The sequence below is a fragment of the Stegodyphus dumicola genome, chromosome 10 (genome assembly GCF_044657685.1).
Source record: "Stegodyphus dumicola isolate Sdum_Otavi_A_Nest chromosome 10, ASM4465768v1".
NCBI classification, from domain to species: Eukaryota; Metazoa; Arthropoda; class Arachnida; order Araneae; family Eresidae; genus Stegodyphus; species Stegodyphus dumicola.
This window is the reverse complement of record NC_140777.1, coordinates 68,114,765-68,136,597: the sequence shown is the minus strand read 5'-3', so window position 1 is coordinate 68,136,597 and position 21,833 is coordinate 68,114,765. Positions and strand designations below refer to the sequence as shown.

At 31.7% G+C, this 21,833-nt stretch overlaps 1 protein-coding gene across 2 annotated transcripts in view; it reads left to right on the top strand.

Annotated features, from left to right (window-relative positions):
* The first annotated feature begins 3,715 nt into the window (after window positions 1-3,715).
* LOC118194600 (SPARC-like) overlaps window positions 3,716-21,833 on the top strand; it is a 55,242-nt gene continuing 37,124 nt past the window's right edge. Inside the window, exons 1-2 of one of the 2 annotated variants that reach the window (XM_035365775.2) lie at window positions 3,744-3,800; window positions 20,369-20,447. The gene's annotated coding sequence lies outside the window, so the exon portion shown is untranslated. Of the gene's footprint in view, window positions 3,801-20,368; window positions 20,448-21,833 lie in introns of both variants that reach the window. The other variant, XM_035365774.2, reaches the window with a different exon arrangement.

The window sequence follows — 21,833 nt, the reverse complement described above, 5'->3', positions numbered from 1 at the left end:
CACTACACCCCGAAGGCACGCTAAGAAGGCAGGAGAAATACCTTATATTACTTATTTCTTGATTGTTTTGCAAGGGAGTCCACTTCCTGAATTTACAACACCATTCTGTGAAGGATTAACATATGTATATACGTTGTGTCAATTATGCAAATGCCTCAATTTATCTCAATTTCCTTGTATTCCCTTACATGCAGCGACGGTGGAGCTATCGGGAATTCAAGAAATTTCTTGAGGCGCCGGCGGCCATATATCTGCCTTGTCGACGGTATCGATGATTTAGAAAATGGATGAAACATTAATCATAACTACAAAATTCATGATTCATGATCAATTCAATATACTCATTAGTAAGAAAAAAAAAATGTCACTCCAAAAAATACCCAAATAAACCAATGCAATATTTAACATATCATATTAACATGGCCATCGTTAGCTAGTCGCAAGTTTATAACTGTTGGATCCAACTATTTCCTAAATAGCTTAAAAGTGGTGAATTTTCACGCCTCATCACCTGAATACTTCGCTTTTAGTGTTAAAGACCTCTGAATACTGTTAGTTTGACTTGTGTTCAAGCTTGGACTGGCTACATGATTTATTTTTATAGTTTTCCATATGTGCTACGTGAATACGGACCAATTTCCTTTAGAAAGTTCTCCACGAAGGTACCTCTTTCTTTAGGCCGAGAGCCTTCGCGTGTTTAAATTAATTCAAATAACTTAACCTAATCCGTCGATTTCATAACAATGCTAGTACATTTTTACAAGTCTATGATAATTTAGATAAAGATTTTTACTTATCTTAGATAAAGATTAGGTCGATCTTAGACACTGATAGTCAATTATATAAAGATATTCACATGGGCGTAACGGCATCTTGATGAAATTGTATAAATTGAATTTAATAAGGGTGCTAGCTCCATTTGTCAACACCTTTATGCAAGTGACCGAATCTGTCAGACCAGCCCATCCTCTCCTACTTACACATTATTAATAGTTATTGATTAGCGTTATTGCTTTTCTGTTGTGCATGAGAAGTCTTTCCGAACTCGTCTCCATGATGCTACGTGCATGCCATAAACGCTCGCTTCACAGGCACTACATTCACATGACCACTGGGCTTACGAAGAATGCTTAATCTTTTTTTTTTTTTTTTTCTTCCTGTTATTTTAAGTATCTTTACAATAGACTGCTAATGTTAAAAAACTGTTTGACTGACTGGCTGTTGCAAGTTCACTGCAACGGTGCTGCCACTTTTGTGTTATTTAATATACCAACGTATTTGGAAAAGACTGAAGCTCTAAACGTACTATGCTCGATGTATTTAAAATGGGCATTTAAAATTTAGAATAAAGCTGCAAAATGAAATAAGTATAGATGCAACAAAGTTCTTTCTAAGATTATCCAAACAAATAACAAAAGGCGAATTTTATACCCAAATTGCTCACATTATTATTCGAAATCATATTTATCTCTACAGAACAACCGAAAAGTGCACTGAGAATGTAGTAAATAAAAGTAGACACAGTCATAAAATAAATACAGTGCTTAGTTATTACACAGCACAGTAATTAGAGAGAAATTGTTTATAAGATTGCAGGATATGGAGGTAAAATTTAGAACTTGCCGAGATCCATTTAATGAAGATGCAAAACTTTTAGAATAAAATATCAGATTTAATGTTTTCGTACTGATGATCATCGCATTGTTCAGGAAATTTCAACAGTCAAACGTCGAAGTAGATTTTTCACAAGGTTTATGAGATCTGCAGTGGCATAGGATTACATAGAAGCGAGTGGAATCGGAAAGGCAGAAATTTCTTTTGCAAGCAATATAAAGAACAGAAGCTTGTCGCACATATTATGATTTAATCCGACGAATTTACCACTGCCAGCAAAACACTGTACAGTCCTCCGCTTTGTCCCAGACGAATAATGGAATGAACATTTGCAGTCTATATTCAAAATGAGCGCAAAAAAGATACGAAATAAAGTATAAAAAGCACGTATTTGATCATTTGAAATAAATCCTGCGAGAAGAATGGAATAAAATACCTTCAGACATATCTCTAAACTTTGTGGAATCGCTACCATTACGCTTAGTAGTTATTATGAGGATTAAATGCTATGAGCCTTGTACAAATCCTTTCTTTTACAGGTGCGATAGAATAAAAAGAATTCTTCCATTCTAAATTTTTTAAACAAAAAACTATCATTGTTTGTTTAAAATGCTCAACTTATATATGTGAGAAAAAGAAGGAAAAATATTACGTCATAATAAAAAGCAATAAAATATGTTTAATTTACTTTATCTGATATTCTGACATACTTTCTTCTATTCACGGCGGATGGGGCTTGTTTGAATGGAGTGGACAGTTTGCAAAAGGTGGTGCTTGTATTTTCAGTATCATTCTCTCTACCTCTTCTGTTCTTGAAACATTTGAAACGATAACCGCATCACTCAAGCATTGAAAGATCGGTTCAGTCGAATCACCGTCGAACTATTCTTCAATGTTTTTCTGATCGACATTTTCGAAGAATTTTACATGTTTAATTTTTGGGCTATACAACACTTCAATTACTGCTTCGACTTTTCACAATTAGATAATCATGCACATGCAGAACGAATTGTGAGAGGTAATCATTGAAAGTTAACCTAAAACAAAATTCAGCGGTTTTAGAGCATTCTCGGACTTGCTCATGTTTGTTTTTTACACACTCTCGCGCATAACGTTGAACGTGAGTGCGCGAGCATCGCTACGCACGGATAATCCGCAAACCGGATAATCCGCACCTGGATAATCGAGAGTATATTGCATTAAATTCAAGAAAGTTTGTATGCACGGTGAAATGAATAGACCAACGCATAAGGAATGTATTTAAAAAGTATGCGCTAAATCACCTCATTATTTGCTAATAATTGCGGTTTCCTAAAATTTGTCCTAAAATTATAAGAGGCGACGTGTATTTTCAAACCAAGGGAAGGGAAAGAAATGTTTGCAAAATACGAATTACTTTATTAATAACAAACAGTTCTATAAATAGTTTATATATCTAATATACACTGAAGACAAAAAATTATTTCATCATTATTTAAAGTTATTATTATTCCATATTTTACTAATTTCTGAAATTGTAACTAAAATTTCATTAAATTCTTATCTAAGAAAAAATTTCTTGGGAAATAATATTTTTTTTATTCCGTTTCTTTTCCCTCTCTCTTTTTATTTCATTTTCTTCTAGCAATTAAAAATATTTTATCTAAAACTACTTAAAAATATGATGCATGTTTTCCAGATCTTATACTAAGATTAAAATATCACTCCTTCATTAAGCTAAAATATATGTTTTGGGAATTAAACTAGGAAATATATTAGATTTTAGACATTAGCTTTCTTGGAAGTTTCAGATTTCGTATGGCAGTTTAAAAATGATTATAAACGCATATGACATGCTGCTCGAATGAAGATTAGAAAGACACATTTAAAATATATTAAGACATATTAAATATTCCTAATGAAATAAATACACTGTAAAATGCCAACTACTGCAAATTATTTAATACTATGGGGAAAAAAAGGGTGTTAAAAAATCCAGTACATTTATATTTTGTATTGTTGTTTTCGACACTGAAACCCTGCTTGCAATTCGAGTTCAGCGATAACTTGGCGGAAAAGAACTTCTTTTCGGCAACCCTAAAAGTAGCTTTTCAGGATTCATAGGTATCCGTTCTCCAGACGAGAGAGGAGTGGAGAGCGTTTCAGTTGGATCTTTGTCTGCTGTGTTCTAAACCTGGAATTTACAGGTATCAATACTATGTTCTTTGATCCTTTAGTCTTTTTTCAGCAACTTATGCTATGCAATTGCTATTTTGAACGTATGTATATAATATATGGCTTAAAAATTGAAAAATGTGTTTTTGATTTTGTTGTTGCATTGTAAACAGAAACAGGTCCTGATCATTGTCGTTAAGAATTATGCATTATCACGTCGGATCGCTCGCCAAGTATGGTTATTTTAAAGACTTGTTACTAAAAGTAGGATCATTGAAGGTGCGGTTTTTATGATCCAGCTTAAATTCTAAATGAAAAATAATTATTTAATAAATCAGAGTATATTTATTTTTTTCCCTTTAAAATATATGCGTTTTTTGCCTGCCCTGTTTTAAATTTAAAATTCAGTCATTTAAGTCATTAAAAATACTTTAAATTTAAGTCTAAATTACTCTTTTTTAAAAACTATGATTTCATCTTGAATTTGTTTGGAATAATTTTTTATTTTGCTAGTTGTGCCTGAAAATGAGGGAATTAATTCGATGATATCACATATTATCTTTTTTTCAAAATTAGCTTTATATTATATAATATTAAATACTATTAAACACAATAATCTGCATAATATTAAACATAATAAATTATATAATATTAAGCATAATATAATATTAGCATATTATTACATAAAACCTTGTTGCCTTTCCTGATTATTAATAGTAGCTTGTTCTTATAAGGCGAATATCTTTTGAAAATTTAAGTTTTACACTCATATAGCGAATTTTTTTCTCCATTAGAAAATTCCACAATCTTACCGTTGTGTGGATCTGTTTGTTTTGAAAATATTGGTATTTGAATATAAGTTATGAGCTAAAAATAATTAGTGTTATACATGTTAAAGAAGTAAATGAAAATAAATGTTAAGATTCTATAAGCAGTCACTGATATTAAGATTAAAAAAATTCAACCTAAATTAGTATTTTTTTCAACAATGTTTGTTATATATATGATATATGTAATAAATAAATAAATAAATAAAGAGTTTAGTGTAAAATTTAGTACAAATAAATATTTAACGAAAATAATTTTGTGCTGTATAAAATTTCTTTCATTTCAAACTGCACATAGTGTATTTTCACAGTGCATTCTTCATTATTTTGAAATGAAGAATGCAAGTAGAACAACACAAATCTTTGATAATGTATTTCTAATATTTTCGCTACATAGTATTACTTCCATATAATTGCAAATGGGGACAAAATTTAATCTTAAAACTAACTGTAAATCAACGCCATTTAATTTTCTGTATTTTTAAGAAAAGCGTCAAAACTATGTATATAACGTACTTAATAAAGAACTTCAGAACCATTTTTTATCAGTTCAGTCAAGAAAACTGAGAAAGTAAAAAACAAAGTAGAAAAGTGAAAAATATCATTACGACTTAATATAGTTAAACTGAATTATCTTAACAAGTCATTACCATAGTCTATCTGGTTAATTTAAAAATTCGGATAATTAGTTCGTTTCTTTCCGCAGGCGAAAAATATGTTTTAACTGTAGTCGGAATGAGAGAATATGATTTTTCTCGCTAACCTGTTTTATTATGGAAAGCATTATACAGTTAAAAAGAATTAAAAAAAATTTTCTTTTTCATTCAAGAAAATTCAAAATACACATATTTTGAGAAATTGAATGGTGAAATTGCTTTGTATTCGCTTAAGGACAAAACCCACTTTTTATTTCAAGTAAAATAAACCAGTTAAATTCATTTTTACTTACATAGGAGTTGATGAAATTAAATCCAGAATCTTGCTTTTAATTTTATTCTACCAAAACTAAACAAAGAAATAATTTTTTATTTGCGTGAAACTTAACATATTCAACTGAAACTAAAATAGCACATAATTTTTTGTTGACGTACTAAAATAATAAGTATGATAATATAATTCAGATTTTTTTAAAGAAAGCGCTTCTTAATGTTTAAACAATGACGCGCGCAGAAAAAGAGAGTATTATGCCTGCATACAACACACACTTATTTTTTCTACTGATGTTCTAAGCAACATACAAATGGCTCCCAAAAGTGTTTGTACACTTTAAAAATTTGTAGAAAAAGCGCTGTAGCCCGGAACTGAATTCGAATATAAAGCCCGAGATTGTTTCATATCATCTCCATGAGATTTTGAATAAAACTAAACTTTTTTTTAATACGGACGTATTTTTCTTTTTCTAAAATTGAAAAATGTAAAGAGTCATAGATAAAAAAACATGCCACAAAAGTGATCGTACACCGAAACATTTTCCTAAAATTTCATAAATATAATTATTGTCTGACACTTTTTTTATTTATTTCTGCATTTTGATGATGTTAAACATTCACTTGGCTTTAGTCTTTGCTTGCTTACTTCGTTATATTTTACTGAATATTTAAAATAAAGAAGAAGTCGTCCAGCAGAATTAACTCAACATGATGAGAGATTTATAATCAGAAAATTTGTAAAAAATCCAAGTCTGAGTGCAGTAAAAATCTTTACAGAATTTACTGAAAAATATTTTACTTCAACTTCACCTGAAACTGTTCGACAAGTACTCAGATCAGCGGGATTACATGGGCGCTCTGCTCCAATAAAATTTTTGTTTGTTAAAAAAATAGAAAACTTATTCTTTCATTCGCAAAATTAATGGTAAATAAGTCCAAAGCGGAATGGGACAATGCCTTTTTTGCAGATGAAAGCAAATTTAACGTTTTTGGTTCTAATGGGCATATATCGTATTTGCCGGCGTATTAAGATGCACCGGCCTATAAGACGCAGCCTTTTTTTTATACACATTTTTGAAGGATAAAACTATATTACTAATCATTATAATGAATTTACGGTATTTTAAATATAAAGTAATAAAAATATAAAGTAATAATTTCTGCAAATACCCAGTGTATCTGGGAAAGAACACATTTTAATCTTCTTCGTCAAAACCCAGGCACTCATCTCCAGAGCTCAATGAAGAGTCACTTGCAACCCCATCTAAATCAGCATCTGAGTCCTCATACAACCAATTGTCCTTTGTACCATCCAGTGCGTTACTAATGCCACACTTCTTAAATGATTTAACCACTATCTCTGTTTTCACAGCATCTCATGAAGCTTCTACGTATAATACGCAGTATCGACGCACCCTATTTTTCAGACCTATTTCAAAGGAAAAAAAGTGCGTCTTATACGCCGGCAAATACCGTAATTATATGGGGGGGGGGATAAGGAATTTAATCCCAAGAACTTGGTTGGAACAGTAAAGCATAGCGGTGGAGGTGTCCTTGTGTGAGGGTGCATGTCAGCACATCAGGATTAGGTAGTTTAGTATTTATTGATGGTATAATAAACCATGCTCTTTATTTAAATATTTTGAAAGGTAATTTAAAATTATCCGCCGACAATTTGGTATTGGAAACAACTTTATTTTTGATCAGGATAACAATCCTAAGCATACGACTCTCAACGTTTGCCTTTCTTTGGCCTGTTTATAATTGTTCACAATTTCTGAAAACACCACTTCAGTCACTGGATTAAAATCCGATAAAACACATTTAAGAAAATTAGAGGTTTAGAGTACGGAGACATAACATAAAAAATAAAATCGAACTAAAAACAGGAATGTTATAAGAATGGAGAAACATTCATGCAGATATTATCCCCCCTCCCGAAAAAAAAAAAAAAAAAAAAAAAAAAAAAACTTCTATGCCCACACTATTGAAAATTGTCATAAATGCTGCAAGAAGATATCCTACAAAATACTAATTAACGGATCTACTACAGTACTTACTTATATGCAGATTTCTTTAAAATGTATGAAGACTTGGGAGGTAATTTTTCTATTACTTTTTTATTATTGATTCCCCCCAAACATTTATTATGTTCATAAAATAACTAATGTATTTTTGCTAAGAGAAATTTAGAGATATTATTAAAAAATTCTCATTCCCAAATATTAATTTTAATTAATGAATAAAGCAATATTTCACTGAAACTCGTAAGTGTACAAACACTTTTGAGAGCCTCAGTATTTGCAAATGATGTGTGGTGGTTTATTTTTGAAAACTTCATACTTACCAAATTATATGCGATGAGACGCTATTGATGTATAGTTATATGATACTGAATTAAATTACATGATTTAATAGTTTAAAAAGTATATGCAATGTATTTTAAGTGATTTTTAATGAATGATAGTCACAAATATACATACTTCAATAAGTACAAACAATAAAATAAATTTCTTCATTCACAAAGGAAAAATTTCCAAAATTTTTGTGGCATTGCTAAAATAAATACACTGCATTTCATTTTATATTTTCTTCCTAAATATTGTAATACATAAATAAGAATAAAATTAGCTCTTCGCTATAACATAACATATTTCATATCTGAGTAACACAGGATTAAAATGCTAGTTGGCAATGTAAGATTTTAATTAATGAAAAATGCTATTCTAAGTAAAACATTTAAAATAATTTAAAATGTAATAGAAATTTTAAATAATAAAAAATAATATTAGATTTTAAACTTAATTGCTAATTTTATCGAAGTAATGCTAAATAAGTCACAAATATACATACTTCAATAAGTACAAACGATAAAATAAATTTCTTCATTCACAAAGGAAAAATTTCCAAAATTTTTTGTGGCATTGCTAAAATAAATACACTGCATTTCATTTTATATTTTCTTCCTAAATATTTGTAATACATAAATAAGAATAAAATTAGCTCTTCGCTATAACAGGGAGATGACATATTATGAATGTATATGTCTGTGCTTTTAAAGCAGAACTGTTGAGAACAGAAGATAATTTTTTAATCCGGAACAACAATAACAGATATAAGACAGTTAAATAATTTTAAAATTTCATAAAAAGTTTAAGCATATGCATATAAAAAATTATTGGATTTCATACCAATACATCTAATCTATCTGTATAAAGTATTTACCTTAAAATTGTCGCGACAGTTTTTTGTGTCGCAGAAAAAATGAAATAGTAATACCCATAGTGAAATCGCCCATAATGAATTACTGCCGACCACAAATGAATTGAAATCGATAAACCATAGCCAAACACGCTGTCAGTATTGTAGCTTTCAAACTAAAAACGTACTGTTTGTTGCAATAGAGTGATCCAGTACCTTTTCGATAACATTTTCTTATTTCTCAATAGAAAAAAGGTTATATATCTGTCATTTGAACATCAGATTCCATAGGGTTCTTTCATTTTTATTTATAAATATTATTGCATAAGTGGTTATTTATATTTTTTAAATGTACTCACTAAAAATAAAGGAAAAGCATATATAGTAAGTTATAATTCGAATGACGACTAAGCAGTCGTAAATCACCAGAGGAGGCTGAGGTATCTCTAGTATAAAAATGTAATTTTTATGCTTTTATATGAAAACAGATGTAGAATATAAATTTTATTCTGCAATGGAAAGTGTAGGAGATGAAGAGTTAGCTTTATCATTATGTTAATACAATTTTGAAAAGAATAGGGATTGAAGGCGAGAGAATGGGAGAATTGATTTCTTTTTAAAAATAATTATATACAGTTAATGCTTGTTACAACTGCCCCTCGCACCCTAAAGAGAAAAGATGTTATATAACGCGTGGGTCACTTTAATGTAATTTCATCAACTGAAGACTTTCGGCACCAATAGTTGGAATGAAATGGCAGCTATAATTAGTAATGTTCGCTATAATGAATAACATCGTTATAATGCAGTTGTTATATCTGCAAAATTTTTGTATAAATAAAAAATAATGTGAAGTATCTGTATGATACATTTTGGCTGGAAATCGTATCCTATAACGTGTGATAGTACTTCACTAAATAAAATAGTAAATGTGGACAACCTACAGTGTTCTGTGTATGGGTTCTTTTTAAAATCGCAGTTCCTTGATGAATGTAATTTGATGACTGACGAACAAGAACTAAGGGGAAAACTCATCTTCTCAAAACTTAAGTATTCCAAGCATTTCATACCTGTAATTTGTTTTTGATGCCAATTATGTTGTTGAAGTTTGTTAATCCGTAAGGATGCCCACTTATTGTCGATGCTTATGCGATTCATTTGATAGAGAGGTAGTACATAGATCTGTTTAGTGGGCAATCGGCAATTTCATGACTTGACTATACTGTCTCGAGTCTTCTAAAAGAGAATCTACATCTTCTTTCTTTGAAGAATTTATTTCAAACTTCCTTCGATGCTTCTCTTGTCAAAATCAGTGTTAACACCTTTTAAAAATTTTTCTTTAGGCGCAAAAACTCTCAGGCGCAAAATAGTCATTTTAATTTTTCTGCTTGTTTACATATATTATAAGTAAAAAATCGCTTTTAGATAAATCATTTGACATTCGCATATATCTGTACAGACACAGCAACATCGGTAACAAGATTCGCTCAAGAAAATCTGCGCATGCGCTGGCTATCTGAGAGTTTGAAACTCAACGGGAAGCAAAGTGTATAGTGAACTGAAATAAAGTATGGAAAAAATCATATAAATTACAAAGTATAACAAATCAAGAAAATTTCGAAATATTGTTATATTATAAATTTCAAAAACTGTGAAAAGTATTTTATATCGAGTATTTATTTGCTAAAAATTGGTACATGCAGATTAATGTTGAAAGAAATTTCTTAGACTTGAATACATAACTATTAATCGTAATAAAATTTTAAAGCGATGCTTCATGGCTGCGGATAGTAACCTAACAAATCCCATAGTACATTCAAGGTTTCTCGAGCCCCAAACCCTCGAATTTTAATAGGGGTATTGAAGGCAGTAACAGACTTACCTTCTTAGAGTGGAATATGCAAATTCTGAATTTGAATATGGTTGGCAGATTGGGTTAACCAATTGATATATACAATGATCATTTCTTAATACTATTCGAAAACTTAGCTAACCGATGAGTATTATTGCCTTGAAGGAGAAATGAATGTCCTCTTGCACCTGCATTGCTCAATAGGACGAATTCCTCTGATGTCTTGCTAATATAAGTATTTCTTTTGAAAACATTTAGAATTTCTATTTCCTTTTCACGAGATGGTACTCGAAATTGTGAGTGCATTCTCTGTAAGTATACAAGTATTCTTTTCACAACTTTCAGAAGCATAGCAAGGTATTCATCTTCTCCTCTGACCAGAATATGCATTAATTTAGCAAAGCATATCTATATTCATTTATCTGTAGTAAGATTTTTATTGTGACTGATGTGAGATGTGGTCCGGCCGCTCTTCTAAAACAACGTATTATTGCAACATACCATGCTGGTCATTTGACATAAACGTCTTCTTTTCAGCTTCTTAATTGTAATAGAAGTCGACGCTAATGGTTCTGTAGCCACTATGAGAATAAACCTTGGTTATGATGAACCATTCGATCCAGAGCTTAGTGCCAGCTGGATCGCAAATAATAGAAAGTATCCCTTCTTATTAATTCCATCGCAACCATACTCGTTCTTTCACTGAAATTTCTGAGATGTTGTTTCGAGTACAGAAATTGGTTTCGACGTTTGTCATCAAGGATTAGCGGACGTTCAATCGTCTGGCTACTTCCGCCTGGTTTTGGCTTGTCTCCAGTCTTTAAATAGCTTTGCAAGTTAAAGTAACGTCCCTTAGCCTTATTATAAAACATCACTTCGAAAGATTTTCTGCTATTCAGACATTAATTATAAGCAATTCTGGAAAAAACATTTTATGATTAGCATTTAATTTTATGTCAACGCTTTCATTTACATAGGTTTGTAGGGTTTATATTTATTTTAACTAACATTTATTTTAAGTTTAAACCATCTTTCCTGTCAAGCCTTACTTTCCCCTGGAATTGCCAATGCCAGAGTGTGTAAATTTTAGTAGAACGCGCAAAGTATTCAAAATTGTCAGCGGAAGTAATCTGAGTTAAATAGAAGGGAAACGAGTTCGAAAGTGTGCTCTCTTGCTTCACGAGCGTGGAGGTGGCTAGTTAGAAATTGAAGAACCACGCGTTTCGGCTTGTGTGCTTGCCTCGGCAGATAGTTAAATTTTTCAACGTAATATTCAGAAGTTTGCTGAATTATCAGCGGTATCTTAGAACGCGGCTAGGTTAGTTACGTTTAGAGAGCCTCGTAGTTAGTCACTTGTTATTATTCTTTTTTTAGTTTCTTATTTTTATTTTACCGCCGGGTCGGCGTAGTTTGTGAGCGTCAAGAGCACGCATCTGTAATTTCTAAAGTTGAATAAAAAGGGATTTAAACCCTTCTCAAGTCTACTTTCCAGTAATTAGCAGTCACCACTACTGTTGCGTGCAGGTTGGAAGCGCGCAACATTACAGGTTGATTCAACATTATTTTTCATAAAATGGGTGCAAACTTTGGGTATTTATATTCCCCCCTTCTTTAAGTTACAGCAGTTTTATACCTTGTTCCAAAGTTTGCACAGATCAGCATAATTTAATTGGTAGCTGCCGTGTTTATAGGAATTAAGCGTGTGATTTACCTATCAACAGTTAGTGCAAGGCAAAAGAAAACAGTTTTGGAACCAAAACTGTGCAAGCCAAACTTTGACTCTGTTTTGTAACCTTAAATACTTCCTGTTAAATTAGAACTCTACTATGACAGATGAACTTATATGCTAATTATGAATTTTAATTCTAGAATACAAGTAGTAACTAAGTATTGTCTTTGTCTATTAATGGAGATTCAGCACATACATGTACTTCTTTCGTGACAACGGTATTTTCTTCTGAGCAAACTAAAGTTGTTTTGTGTTGAATATTAGCTGAGTTGAGGATATAGTCCAGCCTATCACTTGAATCCTCGGATCCATCATGTAAGTAAGCGCCCTCCCATTTCTTGATAACGGACAGAAGAAGCCTTGGTTTTGTGGATGCTTGCTAATGGGAAATTCTACTCTAATATTATGAATTATCTTCTATTGTTAATAAACCTGTAGAGTCATTACGGGTTTTTGTAGCAGGTAGACATGAAAAATAAGCAATGCATTTACCGTGACTCGAATCTGGACCTCTCGAAAACTCGCCGAGTGTGCTAACCGCTACAACACGAAGCCATGCTGGAGAAGGGAGAAAATTTATATACTTTCCCTTTTAAAGAGCGACTGGGAATCAGGGGACCCAATCGCCAAATGCTGGTGGTGAAGAATCATCATCCACCACCAGTTTTTGTTCGGGCTCCACTGCTAAGTCATTAGAATTTTTGAAGCAGGAGACGTGAAAAATGAGCAATGCCTCTCCAGGACTCGAACCTGGACCTGTCGAATACGCGCCGAGTGTGCTAATCGTTACATCACGAAGGCATGCTGGAAGGAGGGAGAAAATACCTCCAAAATTTTTGGGACCACTTTTAAGAGTCATTCGAGTTTGATTTATCTTATTTAAGGGAATGTTATGTTTGCTAAAGTTTTTCTCTTCCTTGTACTTATAAGATGTTACCAAAAAATGATAAATCATTAAAATGAAAATGAAATGGAAGGAAATCTATTTCTTCAAAAATTAAATTTGGGATATTGGTATTCATTTTTTATACGATAAAACGTCTGTCCACATTTTATTTGCGTTAGTAAAAATACAGAAAAAAATTCGGCTTAAATTAGAAGCTGAAATGTTTAATTATTTGCCAATTATTATTTATAATTATGGCAACTGTTATTCAAAGTGTTTATTAATTCAGGCGATTGCTCTATATTTTATTTTCCAAATAACTATAGTGCAATTATAAAATATTTACTTAACAATATATATTGATACTCTTTTGAGTTTTCATTTTTAGTACGATCTCAGAAGCCACTGATAAATCTATACATTACACATGTATATTAATCTGTTTATTATATCGAAACTTATGCATTTTCATCTAAATAATCATGCAACATTTGATTTTTCTTTAGTGTACTAATAAATTATTAATTTAATTATGATAATATTATATATACTTATGTTCCCAATCAGAAATACTTATAAAAATTATTCTAAATTTATGTTAAATATTACCTAATTTAAAACAAACGCAGTGAAACCACTCATGGCAATTACCTCTGAAAGTGACCAGTAAATCCGTAAATAAATACTGATATTGACCATCATCATTTTTAAGGCGATCACTTTTCTGAAGACCTAGTTCGTCTGGAACTGAAAGGTAGTCGTTTTAAGAAGATTGCATTGCAGTTTGTATGTAATATTTTTGTACTCATTTTTCTGACATTAACATAAGGTCATATCCAGGAATTTTATCATGACTAAAAACGCAAGGGTTGTGCTTGTTGATGGCTTAGGCCTTGATCATTTATAGTAACAATGAGAACCTGCCCAGCCTCGTCCTTGTTTTGAAGGAGAGGATCTCTCATCCTTCTTCCCCTTCCACCATTTCTTGAAAGGATTTAGACTGTCGGGGCTTGTAAGTGTTTTAAGCACCCTCACCCCCACGCCGCGGAGATGCATTCCGCGTATAAACGTACATGTTTTCTGGTATTCGAACCCGAGATCAATGCATTTGGCTTCCCTAAAAATATGCCAAAAGTTTACCCACAAAAAAATTAAAATCTTCTTATTAATTATCGTATTTACTGTTAATGATTTTTGGCACTTTTGATTCCTTTTAAATTTCTGTGGAGGCCATAGGAATTAAAAATAGTTAAGATAAAAACTCGAAGTAAGTGCTTCCTAATTTCGTAGAGACACTGAGATAAACTTTCACATACGCAGTAATGATTGCATTCTTGAAGGATATATGTGGATTCGATGTGAATGTTTCAAACAACAAGGGAAAGCATTATTATGGAGATACATTTTCCATTGTATCAACAAGGACTATTTTCGCTAATTAAATGGAATTAAAAAAAACCTGTTAGTTTTTAGATTCAAAGAGCTCTTTTAAAGTTTAATTTGGTTTATTAGCAGAGAATATCAATACAGATGGCCCACGTGAATAGAAAAACATTTTATAAGGATACTAGTTTAGACCAGAAATTCTCGATCTCTTTTTTGCATCAACCTCTTTCAAAAAAAAAAAAAAAAAAAAAAAAAAAAAGTTTTCTTCATCCACCTGTTTACATTTTTCTCTATAATATAAAAAATTGCATATAAATAGCTTAAAGATAGCAATTAAATTACGATGGTTTATTAAATTTATGTTTTATTATTTTTATATGATTATTATTTTTAAAATTTTATAAATATAAATAAATGTTCAGGAAAAAAATACAGATTCTAATTGCACAAAAGTTTGATTTTAATTAATGAGATGGCTGCTACTGATGTACGGAAGCAATTTTTTTTTTTTTAAATATTTCTATACAATTGCTTAGCTTTATTCTTAAATCACTTCTATCAAAAAAATATCCCAACCTGTTTCTTGTTTTCCGCAGTAAGTTATTGTGTTGACTGAAGCACGTTTCCACTAAATAAGAAGAGAAAAAGTCAATAATGTTGGCTCGGTAACAGCTTCAGTTTTGGGATATTTCTGTCGAAAGACTTTTAAATTCTAAAACTTAGCGTGCACTTTGTTTTGAGTGAAACTTGTGCTTGAACATCTTCCTTGAACATCTTCATCTTGAAGCAATCAACTTCTCTTGATCGTAACATCAAAATCTTATTATCACTATTCAGCCGTTTTATGGGCCATTAAAATTTTCAGTTTCTCTAAAAGAAGCATTGAAATCTTCTTTTAAATTTTGAAAGTTATACATAGTACTATAATCTTCTGAGGAAATGCAATCCTTTTAAATAACGAGCACTTGCATTAAGTTATCAATGTAACGGAATTCTTTTGGATTTAGAGTCGATATAAACAAGTCAGTATTTTTGAACGAAAACCGAAGAGCGTCATTTCAGCTTTTTTTCAGATTGGTATCGCTTTCCAGTACTTTGTTTCGTATGGCGTTGAATAGTGAACATATGTACACATATATATCATCCATAGTATATGTTTTACAATTTTATTAGTCTTGTCGCCATACCTTCAAGAAAGTCAGATTTTGCCAGCTTTTAGAAAAACTTCTATCACGTATTAAAAATGCCTATAAAAGGCTGCAATAAATTACCATCATTGTGGTCACTTAATTGCTCAACAAGATGGTCATTCAAAGTTGAATGCTTTGATAGTATTAATGCTTTGACACACTATGAAGCTGTTTCTGAATAGTTTTCATAAGTGAGTGTTGCGTGCGCAAAACACAGTGAACAACAGTCCAAATATTAGGCATCTTGTTTTTTTAGATATGCTAAAAACCCTCTATTTTTCAACCATCGTTGATGCACCGTCATATGAAGCTGCAGTAATGATGGACAGAGGAATGACATATAGGTAGAAAACGTTTTCAACAGGATGAAATATCTTTTCTTCTCTTGTAATATGTTTCGAGAAGCTTTGCGCAAAAAACTCCTCTATTATTTTTTCTATCACTATAATAACGCACATATCTGTTCCTTCAAAAATGTTGATTCATCTTGCTGTATAGCAAACATATAAAACCTTAATTCAGAGATCAATTGTTGTTCAATAGTTTCGGCCATTTCGTTTATACGACGATGAACTGTAATGTTACTTAAGGGGAAACATTATAAAACTGGATCCGGATTCATTTTCATAACTATAATTACTACATCTCGAATTACTGGTAATAATTAATTTTTATCAACTATCTACGGATACCCCGCTTTTGCAATTAAATAGGAAATTTTATTATACAGCTTCGAGTCCTCCTTCATAATTTATAGATGTCAATGGTGTCAAAGATGACAAGATTCCTCTCTTTGAGCGTATTAAAAATTGATCTTTGAGGTTTTTAATGTACTCCAAATTATTTTCTTTTTTATCTGCACGCATTCTTATTAAATAATCTTTCATTGTTAGCAGTTTCATTGCGTAGCTGTGAAAGATTTTCGAAAGTGAGACATAAACGTTATATTGCGCTTCTGGGGACGGCATATTCTTCAGAACATTGTCTTCATTTTCTCTTTTCATGTGAGATTTCTGAGCACCCGCAAATTTAAGTGTCGAAATTTAAAAACTGAAGTATTAAAATTGACTTACCGTTCTTATAACAACGTGAAAGTTCACACAGCAAAGTCGAGAGCTACGAACACACCATGAACATGATCTATTGCTGTTCTGTGATCGGTAGTAACTTTCTTTCTGTGTACTTTAGTTTCCTTGAGCAGCAGTTTTCACAACGGGTGTGTTAACACATTGCAAAGATTCCTTTTGTTACGGCGGGGTTCGGCAATAACGGCTTGCAGTGTTCTTAGCAAATGTAAAAGGTACACTTCCAGATTGATGACGTAATTGCCGTGTAGAGTTTATATTTATTTTAACTAACATTTATTTTAAGCTATCTTTCCTGTCAAGCCTTTACTTTTCCCTAGAATTGCCAATGCCAGAGTATGTAAATTGTAGTAGAACGCGCAGAGTATTCAAATTTTAGCAGAAGTAATTAAGTTTAACTAGAAGGGAAACGAGATTGTGAGTGTGCTTCTTGAATCGCGAGCGTGAAGGTTGCCAGGTAGAAATTTAAGAACCGCGCGTTTCGGCCTGTGTGCCTATTTCGGCAGTTCGTTGAATCTTTCAACTTCTTAATCAGTAAGTTTGCTGAATCTCAGCTGTATCTTAGAATGCGGTTAAGTTATTTACTAACTATTATAGATTATAGAGCCTCGTAGGTAGTGATCTCATTATTTATTCATCCTGTCATTTATTTTTTGTTGCATTTTTGTCTATTTTGTTAAACCGCCGGGTGTCAATTTCTAAAGTGGAATAAAAAGGGATTTAAACCCTTCTTACGAGTTTGTGTAATTTACAGTTCAAAGCAGTCACTACCACTGTTGCTGACAAGTTGGGGCCTCGCAACATTATAGCCGTCTGAGCTTAACCTCTGTCAACAAGTTTCAACGGTGGGCATGGAGTTGAATAAACCAAGGAGGTTAGACTAGAAGGAGGGAGGGTTCGCAGTTTCCTCCACTATCGGGGAATGAAAGTCCACCGAACAAGCGGCCTCCATGTTTGTAATTTCAAAACATTGCCTTACGGCAGTGAAACGTACATGTATCTAAGCTGTTCCGTGCATGTAATTTGCAGTAAAAATATGTTAAATTTATAATGAAATGCATCGCTATTGTTAAACTTTTGTTTTAAAGTAATAAAGATGATATCCATAATTTACTATGAACAGAAAATTATTAAGAAATAGTTCGAAATCTAAATGCACGTGTATAACATTAAAGCCTTTAAAAATGATGTTTCTGCATATTTCAAGGATTTGTTTAGGTTTTATTAGCAACCTGTTGGGTGTACTTTTCCAATTTTTCCTTTAATAAGGATATTTCTGATTTATTCACAATATTATCATAATTTATTAAAGAATTATTTCATATACATAGTTTAAGAGATAGAAAATAAAGTTATTTTATTTTAGTATGCTTAAATACTTCAGATTTAAGTTGCAATACACTAAAACAGAAATTCACATATTTAGCAATAATTATCTAAAAAATAGTCATTGGTTGCATTTTTTTTAAATGAAAGTTTTAAATATATCTTTGTCAGAACCAACAACAAGAATAAATATTAATAAAATAAAACAGATTGATGTGAATTTAATGATATCAGTTTATCCGTGTTTCATATTTATGAATCTCATAGAAATTGCTCTGAATTACAGAAAATATACGTATATAAATTCTTGGATACGTCTTTCCACATGTTCAATTGTGTTAAAAAATGTTGCAATTACAGACTTCTTTGCACAAGTCACAGCGATAACAGTAACATGGCCGCCAAGCTTCACCGCGTGAGTTGAATTTTCCCTCCTTCTATTCTAACCTCCTTGGATCTGCTTCTATATATTTTTGATTGGGCGTTCGTGACTTTTATTTTTTTATACTGCCTTTATTTCTTAAAAATAATTTAACGTACTAACTTAAAGATAGGAAGAATTAAGAAAAAAAGATAGGAAGAATTCAGAAATCACAAAAGTTATTTATCATATTTTAAAAATCGAAAAAAATGTCATTTATTTTTAAAATATATTAAATGAGTTTTGTGTATTTTTTCCCTTATATTTATTTCCTATGATTTCTTCCGTAATTAAATCGCTTTATATCAATAAACAATTAATTATCAGTTTTATTAATAATTTTTTGTAATCATAAAATCTTGATTATGCCAGTCAGTTGCCGGCTATCAATCCTCAATCGACACCTTTAAAATTTAATGACTCCAATAGGGTCTATAGTGACCTCTTTGTAAACCCCCAATTTCGATTAGCATGGAAACGTTACGTATCTTCTTGTAAAGTGAAAAAACACTGTGAAACATAATTCTGTTAAAAATATTTAATGTTTTTAATTAGATATATAATGAATTAAATGCATTTTTTATTTAAATCAGTTAAATTAAAAAGTAAAAAAGCATGCTTTCCTATAGCTTAGTTTGATAAGTAATAACAAACAGATTAAATATGAAAAAATAATCTCTTACGTTTTTCCGAATGGCAACAGACTCAAATGAAAACTGAAATACCGAAAATCATCACGTATCGGGACTAATAGCCTTTTTGAGTTAAAAACAGAAGGAAGTAAAGAAGTAAAATTGCAAACATAAGTGAGTTTACTGCGCAAAGTGGTTAATATACGAGCGTCATATCGTTGTTATATAATTGTAAGAAATTTTCGTTTCATTTTCGAGGATGAGTAGCTCGCAAATACTATTTTAATCATATGCTTTAGAAGATTCATAAGAAATAGCTTTAATAAATAGTCTTAACAGATTGAAAAAAAACTTAGCTCCTTCGGCTATAATTATGCCACATCAGACAGGGTTATGACCGTGTCAAAGCAAGTTCCTGTTTTGCTAATAGCTACCAGATGGAGAAATGAATTAGTTCTCAGGATAAATCCTTTTTATTATTTTTAACTACTTCATATGTCGTCTTCTTATACATGTCTTTTCTTCTGTCATTTATATTGACTATTTATGATAAATTTATAAATAGCTAATTTTTTATGCTTTAAAGAAAAATAATATAATAAATTTTAAAATTACTCTGAAAGAACTTTACAGTCTGCAAAAATTATAAGTCTAGTAAACATCGTACAATGAATTCTTTCACCAGCCAAACAGATAGCACGAATAGTCTATGTGTCTATGATTGCTGAAAGTATTCTGGCTTTGACGATTAAAACAGAGTATAGCAGACTGAGTTTAGATCCTGTCCTGGTAAATGTGGGTTGGAATTTTTGTCGCGATCTGGGCAAGCGTATGGTCAAATTGTTGAATTTATATCCATTTTGAAAGGAAGCTTAGAGTTTTAAGCCAGTCCATACTGTGTGGTAAATTTATGTTTGTATATTTTAATAATTCACAAGCGGTGAGGGAGAATAAACCTGAAGTGCTTTAATTCTATGTTTGTTTATCTGATGAGTAAATATTCTAGTCATTATAATTCATTTCACAAAATATAAGACCTTAAATGTTATTCTATTGATCTAGCTAGTTTTTGTAGGTGTAATACAGGTGTTTCTAATGCGGTGTTATACAGTTACCTTTTCTCTTTTCTTGTACAGCAAAAAATAGACCTTGGAAATCTCGAAGAAAACATTCGGAATTTGAAAAATACAGGTGGATACAACAGAACTGTCCAAGGTATTTTCTCCAAAACTATAAATCACCTGATTTCGTATGCAGACTTTTTTTTCCATTGAATAGTATAAAACTTCTTTTCAATTTTAGTGATAAAAACAAAGAACTAAAAAATTATGATTTTTCGGGTAAAAGTCAACTTATTATTAGCAAAACATTTTAGAAGGTTAGGTCCTTTGATAACACTGCAAAAGACTGGATCTTGAGCGCTCGGTTTATAGTCAATACTCAATCATTTATTGGCTTGTAAGGCTGTTTGTGGGTTTATAAATTGTTTGTTTTGGCGAATCACTCGAAGGTTACCTGCCCAAGGGGAGGGATGCCTTCACCTTTTAAGGGAAATTGGCTCGTATACATGGGGTACGCATGGTCCATGCAGCCAGCCCGTTCGCCGGGATTCGAACCCCGAACTGAACTACCAGTGTTAAGCAATTTTACCGCCCAGCCGCTGGTGTGCCTGTGTTTGTTGGTATTTTCAGGCCAGAACGCCATTTGCTTCGTGTTCTGGAATGGTTTGAGGTTGATATTAGTTTTATTACAAGTATCATATACAGTGTTGTGTTAATTTTATTTACATAAAAATTTAGCTTTTATTTGGAAACTTTCCTGGTTAGAAGGAGAAACGTCCGAGGATGAATCAGAGTTTAAGAGTAATGAAAAGTGAGAATAAGGTTAAAACTAAGTCGTCCAAGTGCACGCAAGAAGTACGAAGGGAAATGTAAAAATTGTTGGAACATTTCTTTCCTGGAACAGTGTAATTGCTTAATGTCTAGATTTATATTTAGTGAATCTCAAAACTGACTTGTACCAGAACGTACTGTTTGTGAAGGAAAATCAAGCATTAAATGTTTAGTAGGCTTTAGTAATTCTGAAAAGATAGTTGAATGTTAAATATCACAATCATTTGTCTAGAAAGTACAAGAAATTTTAGTCGATTGTAATCATCACAAGAGAAGGGGACGGCATACGGAGAGCAACTATTTCTGAAAAAAACCCTAGGTGTTCAGCTCTACAGTTATGGAAATTGTAGCAAAAATATGCAGCCCCACATTAAAGCTGAAGAAATAATTTCACCTCTCCGCAAAGAACTAATGGAATCGATGGTAAGCAATGGTACTGAAAAAGAAATATCCTTCGCTCTACTGTCATATGATACTATTTGCCAGAAGATTTATGACATGTATTCAGATACCCAGAGTCATCTGCATGAAAAGCTACATGACGATCGAATATTTTATCATTAAATAATTGGATGTATCAACTGATGTAGTTAAGAAGCGTTAATTACTGGGTTACATTATATGCACTGATCAGGATTCGACACGAAGAATTTTCTCTGCTGGATTTCACCATGAAGTGAACTTCTGTTCAGAAAGAACAAAGATTTCT